Source organism: Anomaloglossus baeobatrachus, chromosome 4 (genome assembly GCF_048569485.1).
Source record: "Anomaloglossus baeobatrachus isolate aAnoBae1 chromosome 4, aAnoBae1.hap1, whole genome shotgun sequence".
Classification (NCBI taxonomy): Eukaryota; Metazoa; Chordata; class Amphibia; order Anura; family Aromobatidae; genus Anomaloglossus; species Anomaloglossus baeobatrachus.
This window is the reverse complement of record NC_134356.1, coordinates 634743837-634757772: the sequence shown is the minus strand read 5'-3', so window position 1 is coordinate 634757772 and position 13936 is coordinate 634743837. Positions and strand designations below refer to the sequence as shown.

The 13936-nt window shown below is 42.4% G+C and overlaps 1 protein-coding gene across 2 annotated transcripts in view; it reads right to left on the bottom strand.

Moving 5' to 3' along the window:
* Positions 1–10573, bottom strand: part of PLAT (plasminogen activator, tissue type) — a 40751-nt gene extending 30178 nt beyond the window's left edge. For both annotated transcript variants that reach the window (XM_075346404.1, XM_075346405.1), the window contains exon 1: positions 10374–10573. The gene's annotated coding sequence lies outside the window, so the exon portion shown is untranslated. The remainder of the gene's footprint in view (positions 1–10373) is intronic.
* Between the last annotated feature and the right edge of the window lie 3363 nt (positions 10574–13936).

Below are 13936 nucleotides of genomic sequence, written 5' to 3'. Positions count from 1 at the left end.
GTGGGGAACTGGAGTACATTTGCTACAAATTTTGTGACTGAGGAGTCAGGCTCAAATGAGAAAATGGGGAAAACATGCGGAAATCCTAAACACAGAGGAATCAGGTGAACACATACATGATAGAGTTCAGAATGGTGTAAATTTAGTGGAAAGAAAAAAAGACTCAAAAAACACCAAAGACCAGACAAAAAGCAAGTGCAAATGCAATAATTAATCGGGTCCCAAAATTTTGTTGAAATGAGAGAAATATAATGTGATCCCATACGTATAGTGCCTATATAATGGTGCCATACAGTGCTTATATAACTGTGTGCGGTATAGTATGATGTTCACATAATACAACATCCAATAGTATGATGTGAGTTGATGACAAGCAAAACTATAAAAAGGGGTAAATCAACTTTTTATTGTGACATCCTTACTTTGCAGTAGTGACCACATCTTTGTAAAACTGACAGGAGAAGCTTTTTCTAAAAACCTTGTGTTGCCAATTGAGCCTCTGAGTGGCGCTATCGCGGTCCACTCATGCCCATTGCGTGACCCCCCCCCCCTTCCAGGCTCTGTAACCTCTGGGATCCGGGGATGTCACATCAGCCTCTAGTTAACCTGACATCACCACGACCGGCCCCAGTCCTCCCGAGTGACTGGGCTGGGGGCGGCATTTCACCGCTCGTCACAGCCCGGCGTCACAGCACAGCATCTCTCCTGCTTGCGGCGCTCTGCAGTGAAGCTGAGTGCATGCGAGATGCTCGGCTGTGACGCTGGTTTGTGGTGAGCGGGAAAATACCGCCCACAGCCCGGTCACTCAGGAAGACTGGGACTGGCCACGGTGATGTCAGGTCAACTGGAAGTTGACATGACCTCACCGGCTCCCAGAGGTCACGGAGCCCGGGTGGGTCACACGATGGGGATGAGTGGACCACGATAGCGCCGCTGAGTGGCTGAATTGGCAATACAAGGTATTTAGAAAAAGCCTTTCCTATCAGTTTTACAGAGATGTGGTTACTACTACAGAGTAGTGAACCACCATCCAGCCTGGCAGAGCCAGTAGAGATGAGCAAGTTGATTTTCCAGACCCTGGTCCAGAGGCTACGTCAGTATTCTGTAGCCACTGGACAGGGACCCTCCTAACTGCTGGCATAACCGGCATGACTTCTGATTTGTAGGCCTGGTGGCATGTCATCATTGCAATGAGCTGCACGCATGACATCTCACTGGGCCTAGTAATCAGAAGAGGTGCCCGGGATATCAGTAGAAAGATGGCAGCTTGCAGGGCTCTAAATAGTGGCCATGAAATAAAAACATCAGATGGACCAGGGTCCCGCAAATCAATTCACTCATCTCCAGTTAGAGGCTACTTTTCTATGGTAGATATCGCACTCTGCAGTAGGAAACCCTTATTACCATGAAAGATGTTTTCACTTTCCTAACTCAGGTGAAACTGTTGTGAATGTCATCCGAGTGGGTGTTGGTATGGAGCTCCCTCTGGTGACCAGGAATGGTAATGAAGCTGAGTCTAAATCTGTGACCCAGACAGGTGTTGGAGTTAATTGGGAATCCAGGACGTCCTATTGCAGATCAGCCTAGTGTATTTGGGAGAGCATTTTCTGCCTGGCGGCCGCCGGTGTTGGGCCTTCCTGCCTGCTTCTGAAGATGTCTGGGAGTTTTCTCTTCAGTTTCTCCCATTTCTATTTCTTCTGTGCCTGAATATACTCCAGATAAGTTTGCTAGTAACTGTGCTTAATTTCTGAAATTGCACTTAAGGTTGTTTTTGCTTATTCCATTTGGTTCTGTGTTTGGTTTCTTGTATGTAAAAATCTGTCTTTCTGCTTCTGTGAGCAGGGCAGTTCCCCCAGCAAGAAAGGGAGCTTGCTCCCTGTTCATGTTTGGATTATTTGCACTTGAATATTATTTGTTCTGTGACTTTTGTTCCTTCCCATTATATCTGCAGCTCTGTTTAAAGTGTCTGGCACAAGAGTACCTGATATAGTGGGGGAGAGACCGTGTGGTATTAGCATTGTTTTCCTATCAGGAGTTTGGTATTTTTTGCAGGGTTTTTTGCTGCCCGCAATCAGTTATCTGTCCTGTCCTGTTGTATCTAGTAAGTCGGGCCTCACCTTTGCTAATCTATATTTTCTGTCTGTGTATTGTGATTTCTTGCATCACCATTGTTGCATGTTGGGGGCTTGCTATTTCTTTGGGGACTGCTCCGAGGCAAGTTAGGATTCCTCACTTCTATCTGTGAGGTGTAGCAAGTTTCTTCGGCAGTGACGAGGTGTCTAGGTGTGTCAGGAATATCCCACTGCCACTTCTATTGTTGTCTGATAGATAGGGGATTGCGATCAGCTCAGTTTCCAACTACTCTTGTGGTTTTGTTTTTCCCGATTAATGGGATTTTTTGTGATTGTCCATGGTTACCAGATCATAACATAAAACGTTCTCCAATATATTATAAAATATAATTACTATTTAGCCTGCCCATATGCCAAGCAAGATGCAAAAGTGACAACTGCTATCTTTGCAAATCGCATCTTCAGAAAGGAAGAGGACTGCTACTGAAAGTAGCAATCCTAAAAGTCATTATTGACCCTTTAAAGGAAACCAATCACCAGGATTTTCGTATATAACCTAAAGCCAGTGCTATACTGGCACTATCAGGCTGATCCCATACATACCTGTAGTGGTCAGCTCGGATGTATAAGTTTTGAAATCCAAAAAAGTAAAGTTTATAAAATCGGCAACTGCTTGAGTGACAGCAGCTGAGGATCAGATAATATCTGAGGAGTATTCGTAGTTATCCCCTCCATGTGTTTGAATTATCATAAGTATTATACAATCGATGTAACTTTTCACTTCCAACAAAGCTGATATCAGGAAGCAACATTTTCCTATTGGCTGATGCACAACCCCTCATGATGAAGCTGTAGCGAAACGCATCAGGAGGACTCTGTACGGTGGCTGTATTTACACGGGTAACTATGTCTATTTAATAAGCAATGAATGGCTTGATTATACTTTACATGTGTTCAGCTATATTTTGGGAAGAAAATATGTGGGTATAGCCTTTTTCTTGGTTTGATCTATTTCTACTCTGAAATGCCATAGAGTAATTGTGCACATATTATTTTATAATGGAAGCTTAATGGAGTTTATATAGGGCTTGCAATATTTTCTGTACTGATATTAGTTATATTTTGCACTTTGCACTTTATTAGTATTGAAGCACTAATTATTGCGTGATTTTCCAAATTTGCACTTTATTATTATGAAGTAGATTTATATATACTGTATATAATCAGCTTGCATTTAATATGCACAGTCGACACTGATATTATGGTTACAATCTAGCCCCATATTGTGTCTATAAAATTATGCATGTGAAATTTTATTTTGATACAGTTCAGTTACCAATTTTTTATGGCCTCTATATCTCCTCTATTTTTTAAGAGTAGGAGTTTACTGGATTTTGTGTCGGATTTACAATATTTTCTACACTGATATCATTTAATAATTTGCATTTTTGCACTTTTTTTTATTGAAACAGTTGCTCAATATCAGCAGGTACTGACTGGATGGAAGGTAAAGGCAGGACGGCAGGTACTAACTGTACAGCAGGTACTGGCAAACACTGGACAGGTACAGGTTAGGCTAGGTTCACATTTCCGTTGTTTTGCATCGGTCACATGCGTTGCTTGCCGCATGTGACTGATGCGTTGTACAACGGATGACAAAGAACAGAAATCATTGTCGGACTCCGTTGTGTGCGGGGGGTGGAGCGCGAGGGGGCGGAAACGGGCGGGGCCGTGGTGCTGAGGACGTCAGTGCCGCGGGGACTGCAGGGCTGGGGACAAGTGAGTGTGTGTGAGTGTGTGAGTGTGTGTGTGTGAGTGTGTGTGTACACATGCGGAGTGCGGGAGGGGGGCGGAGCCGAGTGGGGAAGTGTCGGCCTCCTTGCACACGTATCCAGGGTAAATATTGGGTAACTAAAAGCAAAGCACTTTTTGCTTGGTTACCCGATATTTATCTTGGATACCAGCGTACACGTAACCAGTGTAAATATTGGGTAAATATTGGGTAACTAACCAAAGCGCATTGCTTGGTTACCCGATGTGTATCCTGGTTACGGGTGCAGGGAGCAAGAGAGCATGCGCAGCAAAATCCTACAGATCGCGCTCCTCAAAAAACGTTACAGCCTGCGTTGCGCCCGCCCGGTGGTCAGTTAAAAAACGACTGACCGCGATGCAACGCAGCATCATCAGTCGCAATCCGTCACTAATAGAAGTCTATGGGGAAAAACTGGATTCCTGCAAAATATTTTGCAGGATACCGTAATTCCTCAAGGCGACGGATTGTGACTGATGCAAAACAACGGAAGTGTGAACCTAGCCTTAGCAAGCACAGGGTACGGGCACAGGAAATGTGCACAGGATACGGATACAAGACCTGACAAATAGAAAACATGCACCCAACTAAATGACCACGTTGCTCAGTCACCTCCTAAAAGGGGGAAGATGTCTTAAATATGCTCAGCCATAGGCTGAAAGGCACTTCCAGTTTAGGACACCCTGGATCTTTATGAGGAGGAAGGAGCGTACGCGTACCCTAAGCGTGTTCCCAGGAGAACTGTGCGGCGTACACAGGGCATTGGAGCAGAGGCAGTGATGGTGACGGTGATGGTGGCAGAAAGCAGTGACGGTGACAGAAGGCACCGCTGAGAAGCCGGGAAGATGATTGCACCGGCATCTTTGCCAGGGGGAGGAAGTAGGATAACATGGGTACGCCGACACCGCTGTTACACCAATAAATCAATGTTCCTTTTCCCTTTGCTACTTTTCTGAGAATGAAAGACTCCATGTAGTTTCTTCATCATTGGGGCTAGCTGTCAGATTAGAGGGAGGAATGAAGTAGGATAATTTAAGGTTCTGGTTTCTATGAATCATTGCACAGTCATGTCAGTAAAATCAAGTTAATTATTTCAAGATTTGGTTATGGAAATCATATATATTCTGCTCCGTAGGGTTTTTCTTTATGCAAAACAAAAAAATTATGCAATGTCTTTTAAATTGAAGACAGTATCAGTAGTAACAAAAAAGTTCTCATCTCTGCGGGATTTATACTGCGTTATTACAGGGTTATCCAATGTGGACAAACCTTTTTTGTGATTCCCTCAAAAATAATTTGATCACAGGGCTCCCTCACTGCAATTCCATCCACTCATGAGCCGTTATACCTAATAGTGTAGTGTTCATTTTCCCCACAGCTCCCCCACAGGAGAAATTAAGCATTACACCTTTCCAACAGAAATCAATGGAGCCCAGACCTAAATCTGGAAATTGACCAAATGTTTATACTCTGTTTTCCCAAAAATAAGACCGACCCCAAAAATAAGTAGGATTTTTTTTTTACTTTTTTGAGCATTCTTAAAATGCAAGCCCTACTCCAAAAGATAAACCCTAGTTGAGATTCCATAAGAAAGTGTCCAAGCAGCGAAAAAAGTTAAAGAATACTGGATGACATTTCATCAAAGAAAGCAGACATCCCCTAAAGAAAGCAGACACTTCCTAAAGAAAGTCGACACCCCCCCAAAAAAAGAAATAAAAAATTGCACCCACCAGACCCCAAACAATTGCAGTTGACAAATGCCGATGGTGGATGGGCTCTCACACAGAGATCTGTGCACTGTCAGGTCCCTCGCCATTCCAGCTGTATTGCACTGCAGCTCTCACAAACAGATCGGGTACCAGTATCACTCCGAGTGATACTGCTTCCAGTCACCAGGGGGAGCAACTGTTGTAGAACGCAGGGGGACCTGACAGCGATGCAGATTTGTATGTGAGAGCCCATTCACTTGTCAAATCTAATTGTTTGGGGTCTGGTAAGCGCAATTCTTTTAGGAGGTGTCTGCTTTATTTTGGGGGTGAACTTAGCAGTATACAAGGTATAATAAATGTAAGCAGGTAATTTAAACCTTTGAAAATATGGTATGTACCCACGTATGTATGGTATGTACAGGATGTGTTCCGCCTCATGAGAATGGCAGATTAGATAAGGAAATGTGCATCTGAACCAGAAATAAGATTAACACAAAGATTAACACGAAATGTTGATGTTCCAAAATGTGATGACATGATTATATTTGAATGTTCATTTTTTTTTGCTTAAGAATGAATGTGGATTGTAGTTCATGGGAAAATATATTTCCCCTGAAAATAATCCCTAGCGCATCTTTAATTTTGGGGAAACACGGTAATACTGGTTTGGCAGGAAGCACTGCAATGTCCTCTGATGGTACAAATTGGTCTCAGATTGTGGGTCTGTCACGCTACGTACAGCGAAGTACCAAGTGAATGGTGAAATTGAAGGGAAATCCTGTGTCTAGGGAAGGGGGATGTGGTGATTCCTGTGCAAACCAATCGCTGGTCCCTCAACACCCTAGATAGGTTCCACACTTATGCACCAAGTTGGATTCCGGACCCTAGGTATCCCTATAGCTGGACCATAAATAGGGAACGAATGGGATGAGCTCTACGTCAACCCCAATAAACGCTACAGGAAGACACAAGGAGGACACAAAGGAAAAAAATCATGAACTTCTTATCCACAGATGACTCAGGCAGGAGTTCAACAAAGTAACAGCAACAATATCACAGATGAGTACAAGCCACCTGCTCGCATCCAGGGCTTGAAGGAACTGAGTAATAGGAAGATGGGAGTATTTAAGCACATGGACAACACTGATAATCAGCAGCTGGGTGCTAAAAGGGGAGAGATGAAAATCCAGCAGGAAATCTACCTAATGCAATGAATACTGACAGCAGGAACAATAAAAAGTCAGGAAGTATTTTGAGCAGTCAAACGCTGTGACCTTCTATTGCCAGAAACCACATGACTGTCACCATTGTTACAGCAGTGACAGGGTCCCAGTGCACATGCCAACCACATCCCTACACTACAACAGAGCAAACATGCCAGATTTTTTGATGGGCACTGGTATACGATTGATTAGTTGTATTGAAAAATGAAGTTATGCTTTTCAATTCAGAATCATTTTGCAAAAACTCTACACATAGTCACCTATCGGCAACGTGTACAGTGTGACCTCTATCTGCATATATGAGCGCTGTATGTTAGCTATAGAATATCATCAGAATACAAAGGACAGATCCATTCCTCAGATACAATATCCCCTTGTTTCTGATACAGGTGTTATGGCTGACATTGGTGGTCAGTGAGATCATCGTGTGATGTGGTGACTCACGGGGAAAATTTTCATTCGGAGAATGTGTAAATGTCAGTGAAGGTAAATTACACCTGGATGTGAGTATCCAACTCATACAAGAAGCGAGGTCTGCCGCAGATATCTGCCGACGTATAATCTCCAGTGAAATCCTATTAACCCTACACCTGACATGACGGGACCGGGGGCGTTCTACCTAATCCGAGCCTAAACATGGGCGTAAAATAGTGAAAAGGCCGGATCATAGTATTATGAGTGAGGATTTCCTTCCTTTTGATGACCATTACATGGCATCACCCATGCAGGTGCTGACAGTCATGGCCTGCCCGTAGCGGAAAGGAAGAGGCCCTGAGATGCCCTATATTATGGTGTCTAAGACCTGGTGGAGGCTCTGGTCTATTAGTAATGGATGAGATCTGCTGTAAAAATAGCTTTCAGCTCTGGAGGATACAGGTGCCCGGTGATATCACCGGGTGACTTGTCATATTGGGTTGAAACAGACAAAAGAGCACAGACATTGTGGTGATGACGTGTTGTGCCCATAGCAACAGATTTCATGGGATCCCAGTGGTAAGGCCTACACCACACCACATAATGGGAACTTGTAAGCCCCATCATTTGTATGTACTGTATGTTACACATGCAATGTACTAAGTATCAGTCACTACTTGTGGCCCAGAGGCCTCGGCTTGTTTACACTGATGTCCTCCTCCGACTGATAACACTTATCTGCCCCACACAGCAATCACATCCAGCTCCACACAGATACACCAGCTGGGCTGATATCAGAACCCCAGAGGGGTTCCGGGCGTAACCGACATATACAGTAGTGTATTATATGAAGAAGATGAGCACATCTGATGGAACAGTCCTGTTATACCAAATATATATACACACACACACACACACACACACACACAGTGATATACGGACCCAAGAACATTCCTATTATATAAATTATATATGTATTGCATATATATAGACATCAAAGACTGTGTCCTATACACTGATATACAGACCAAGACCACAGAATGGTCTATTATATACATAATATATACTGTATTACTGTATATGCCATTCATATATATACATACATACATACACTAGAGACTGCGTCCATGCACTGATATACTGACCAGAGAACGGTCCTATTATGTAAATTATATTTGTATTGCAAATATCTAGACATCAAAGGCTGCATCTTATACACTAATATACAGACAACAGAATGGTCTATTATATACATAATATATTGTATATAAATGATATATACTGTATACGCTGTACACACACATATATATAAATACACCAAAGACTGCGTCTATACACTGATATTATATGCAGACCACAGAATCGTCTATTTTATATCAGTGATATATACTGTATACGTGGTACATATATACATACACCACAGACTGCATCCTATACACCGATATATAGACCAGAGAACGGTCTATTATATCGATAATATATACTGTATACACGATACATATATATACAGTACATACATCAGAAACTGCGTCCTATACACTGATATACTGACCACAAAAGGTCTATTATATAAATCATATATACTGTAAACGTGGTACATATATATACACAGACATACACCAGAGATACTGCGTCCTATATACTGATATACTGACCAGAGAACGGTCTATTATATAAATAATACATATTGTATATGCGGTACATACCATATATATAATGATCAGAGAATGGTCTATTAACTAAAAAATATCTACTTGTAGACTGTGAGCCCTCGCGGGCAGGGTCCTCTCTCCTCCTGTACCTGTCTGTGTCTTGTATTGTTTATGATTATTGTACTTGTCCATATTTTGTATACCCCTTTCACATGTAAAGCGCAATGGAATAAATGGCGCTATTATAATAAATAATAATAATAGTAGTAACGCAATGGATTAAATGGCGCTATAATAATAAATACTGTATATATAAATACACATACATACACCAGAGACTGCATCACATCATCACATATATACATACATATGCTAGAGACTGCGTCCTATGCACCGATATATAGACCAGGGAACAGTCTAGTATATTAATATATACTGTATACGCTGAACATATATATACAGTGTATACATACACTAGAGACTGCCTATACACTGATATACAGACCAGAAAACGGTCTGTTATACAAGTGATATATACTGTATACGCGGTACATATATATATATATATATATATATATATATATATATACATACGTGAGAAACTACGTCCTATAAACTGAAATACAGACCAGAGAACGGTCTATTATATAACGATTTATACTGTATATGCGTTACATTTATATATGCATACACCAGAGACTGCGTCCTATACACTGATCTACAGACCAGACAACGGTGTATTATATAAATGATATATACTGTATACACTGTACATATAGATACATACACCAGAGACTGCATCCTATACACTGATCTACAGACCAGACAACGGTGTATTATATAAATGATATATACTGTATATGCTGTACATATAGATACATACACCAGAGACTGCATCCTATACACTGATCTACAGACCAGAGAAGGTCTATTATATAAATGATATATACTGTATACGCTGTACATATAGATACATACACCAGAGACTGCATCCTATACACTGATCTACAGACCAGAGAACGGTCTATTATATAAATGATATATACTGTATACACATACTGTATATATATATACTAGAGACTGCGTCCTATACACTTATATACAGAGCAGAGAACAGTCTATTATATAAATGATATATACCGTATACGCTGTACATATAGATACATACACCACAGACTGCATCTTATACACTGGTATACAGACTAGAGAACGGTCTATTATATAAATGACATACTGTATACGCGGTACATATATATATATATGTACTGTATATATATATATATATATATATATATATATATCTATATACATATACAGCAGAGACTGCGTCCTATACACCGGTATACAAACCATTTGATATTGTCACATTTATCCTGTGCTTTCTATCATTTTTAATAGAATAATTTGCCGCCCTTCTCGTATTTGCAGAGCTAGAATTTTGTGCTGGCGTTTCGCAGTCACACCACTTCGTGTGACGAGGAGCTGACACTCACCTCTGTCGGTCTCTGCCTCAGTAATGTGCACACTTTGATGTGACTTCATTCTTTATAAGCTTCTACCAGAGGGTTTCGTGTAGTGGGAGTCATTATTCTCCGCCCTCGGCACGGTCTGACTACATCAGGACTGGGCTCTGACATATTTCGTGTTGGAATTATTCGTAATCCCCTCTGCTTACTGCTTTCCCTTTTTTTGCTGAATAACCGGAAACCTGGCCCTACAGTCAGGAGGAAGATAAGACAATACAACCTGTAGAGAGGGAAGAATGGAGGCTGGCAGCCTTTACTGTTATTATGCAAGACCACATAGTGTATGGCAAAAGAATACAAAACCCACATTCATATGCCCCGCTAGGGAATTCTGAATTTTATAGTAGAAGTGGATCACATTTCAAGGACCTGCATCTCTTGGCCAGAGCAGAGAGTGGCTACAAAGGAAGTCTTTCTTTGAAGGACTTGTCCTGTCCTCCATCATATATGGCATATATATCCTAACTCATATGCAAAGGATTGTTAAAAATCCACATTTGACTTTTAGGATCGCTACTTCCAATAGGTGGCGCTGCGCTAGAGTTTGTCTCCATTCCTGGAGAGATAATCTGCATCATACAGACACTTATTGAGTATAATGGTCATAGTGTAATGCCTTATTTCTCCTGTGGTGGTGCTGTTGAGCAAAATGTCAACTAAAGTGTTGGGGCTGAATCTTACAGCCGCTGATCACAGAGTTGTGATGCTGCTCCTGAGAAGAATAAAGTCAATTATTTTCCAGTATGGCGGGCAGACAGCATTAAACAGTATTAACTTATTTGCCGGCTAGTAGTGTTTGGGAAAATGGCAGGTTCCCTTTAATTTTATAATTAATGCTCCTAATTATTGATGAGCGGGCACTACCATGCTCGGGTTCTTGGTACTCGTAACTAGTGATGAGCAGGCACTACCATGCTCGGGTTCTTGGTACTCGTAACTAGTGATGAGCGGGCACTACCATGCCCGGGTGCTCGGTACTCGTAACTAGTGATGAGTGAGCACTACCATGCTTGGGTGGTCAGTACTCGTAACTAGTGATGAGTGAGCACTACCATGCTCGGGTGCTCGGTACTCGTAACTAGTGATGAGTGAGCACTACCATGCTTGGGTGTTCAGTACTCGTAACTACTGATGAGCGGGCACTGCCATGCTCGGGTGCTCAGTACTTGAAACAAGCAGGTCGGACGCTCAGAAGGGCTCGACTCAAGTACCGAGCATAATGGAAGTCAATGGGAAACTGAAGCATTTTCTGGACGATATTCCAGAAAAATGCTTGAGTTTCCCGTTGGCTTCCATTATACTTGGTACATGAGTCAAGCCCATCTGAGTGTCCGAAATGCTCGCTTGCAGTACCGAGCACCGCAGCATGGTATTGCTTACTAATCACTATTTCTAACATAAATACAGATGTGGTAACACTTAACTTTTCAGATGGTGCAATACGTTTTTAACATAGCCATTATCTGCCAAGTTATGGATTACCACATGTGTACTTCTGTACAGGCTTAGAACCCATAGCAGTATAGGATTACAGCACCAGAGCCACCAACAGTACAGTACATAAATACATCAGCAGAAACCATCATCAGTACATGATTATTACTGGAACCACCATCAGTACAGAAATACATCACTTTAACAACTATTAGAACAGGAATACATCACCAAGCTTAGTACAGCGATCAATTGCAATAGTCTCTTTCTTTTCTTTTCCATCTTCTCCAGACTTCATGATGACTTTTTACATCCACAGCTTGTCTCTGCAGACTTCTCCCTCCTCCGATCCTGTGCAGCACCTCCTGACACGGTGCTCTTAAAAAATAACAGTGTTATATTGTCTTGGAATAAAAATATCTACCCTACGCTGAGCCCCTGAATAAATAATTGCCCTTCACTATGCTCGCTGCACAAATTATGACTCCCACACTGTCTTTATTGATTTGAATAGGAGGCGGAGGTGCAGCACCACCAACAGAAGATGGGGCAGCTGCAGAACTAAGCTGCCTTCGCTGGCACGAAGAACAGCTGATCGGTGTGGATGCAGGGGTGTCGGACCCCGGCCGATCAGACATTGAAGACCTATTCTAAGGATATGCCATTACTGTTAAGGTAGTGGACATCCTTTTTAAATACAATGCATAACTTTTTTATTTTTCCATGAAATTTTTCCACACATAACCATATAAGAGCTGGAAGCTTTTTTGCAGGACAAGCTGTAGTTTTGAATGTCACTATATGGTCATACTTGAAAACTAGGGAAAAAAAAGTTGAAGTTGTGAAAAAATACCGTAAATATATTTCACCATTATTTTTGAATTTTATTTTTTTTTAATGTTTCATAGTATAGGAGAAAAACAGAACCTGGCAATATGATTCTCCAGGTAAGAACTTTGTATAGGTCATCATGATTCATGCATTGGCTCTGCCGTTCTTGAGCTGGTGCATGTATCCTGCCCCCGGGGTTTAGATCTCTTGGGAGGGGCCTGTTTGTTCTGGCCTTGTTCCGGGGTCACGCCACCATATCTTGGGGCTGCTGCAACCAGTGATATTTTCAGTCCGCTGTGTGCTCCGTTCCTGTGAGAAGTTCTCTGTTTCTTGTCCTGCTACCCAGTACTGTTTTTCCTGACCTCTGTTCCCCTTGCCCGACCTGACTTCTGTTCCTCTTGCCTGACCTGACCTTCTTGTCCTGATCTCTGTTCCTCCTGCCTGTCTGTACCTCCGTACCTCCTACCTAACCTTTCCTTCATACCTCCCTGTCCTCCAGTCTCCAGTCCTGTCCCGTGTTCCCCACATCCACCCATGTGCTTTCTTGTTCTCCCGGTATCTGACCTCGGCTCTGTTCTTTCACTTTGGATAGTGTTCTCCTCAGTACAGACGTGACATCCCGGCACAGACCCTGACTGATCGACTATCTCTGCTCTGGTGTTAGCGACCTCTAGTGTGCTTCTGTCTAACCACCCTCAGAAGTTCTTTTTCTACCTGAGTCCCTGCGCCCCCTAGTGGTAGCTTGACAGTATAGTTTTTTTCTCAGGATTATGACAAAAAAAATATCTGAGTACTCAGCAGCATCTGACCTGTATGGAGCACGGTTTCCATAATTCCATATTTTTTCCATCTTGGTGTTGCAATTTCAAACTTGAAGAATATATCTTGACCTATCCTAAGGGCGGCTTTGCACGTTGCGACATCGCACGAGCGATGTCGATGGGGTCAAATCGAAAGTGACGCACATCCGGCGTCACTTTCGACATCGTACTGTGTAAATGCTAGATGATACGATGAACGAGCGCAAAAACGTCGTTATCATATCATCGTTGCATTCACCGACATTTCCATAATGCCAGTGCCGCGACAGGTACGATGTTGTTCCTCGTTCCTGCAGCAGCACACATCGCTGTGTATGAAGCCGCAGGAGCAAGGAACATCTCCTTACCTTCCGCCGGCGGCTATGCGGAAGGAAGGAGGTGGGCGGGATGTTTACATCCTGCTCATCTCCGCCCCTCCGCCGCTATCGGCCGCCTGACGTGTGA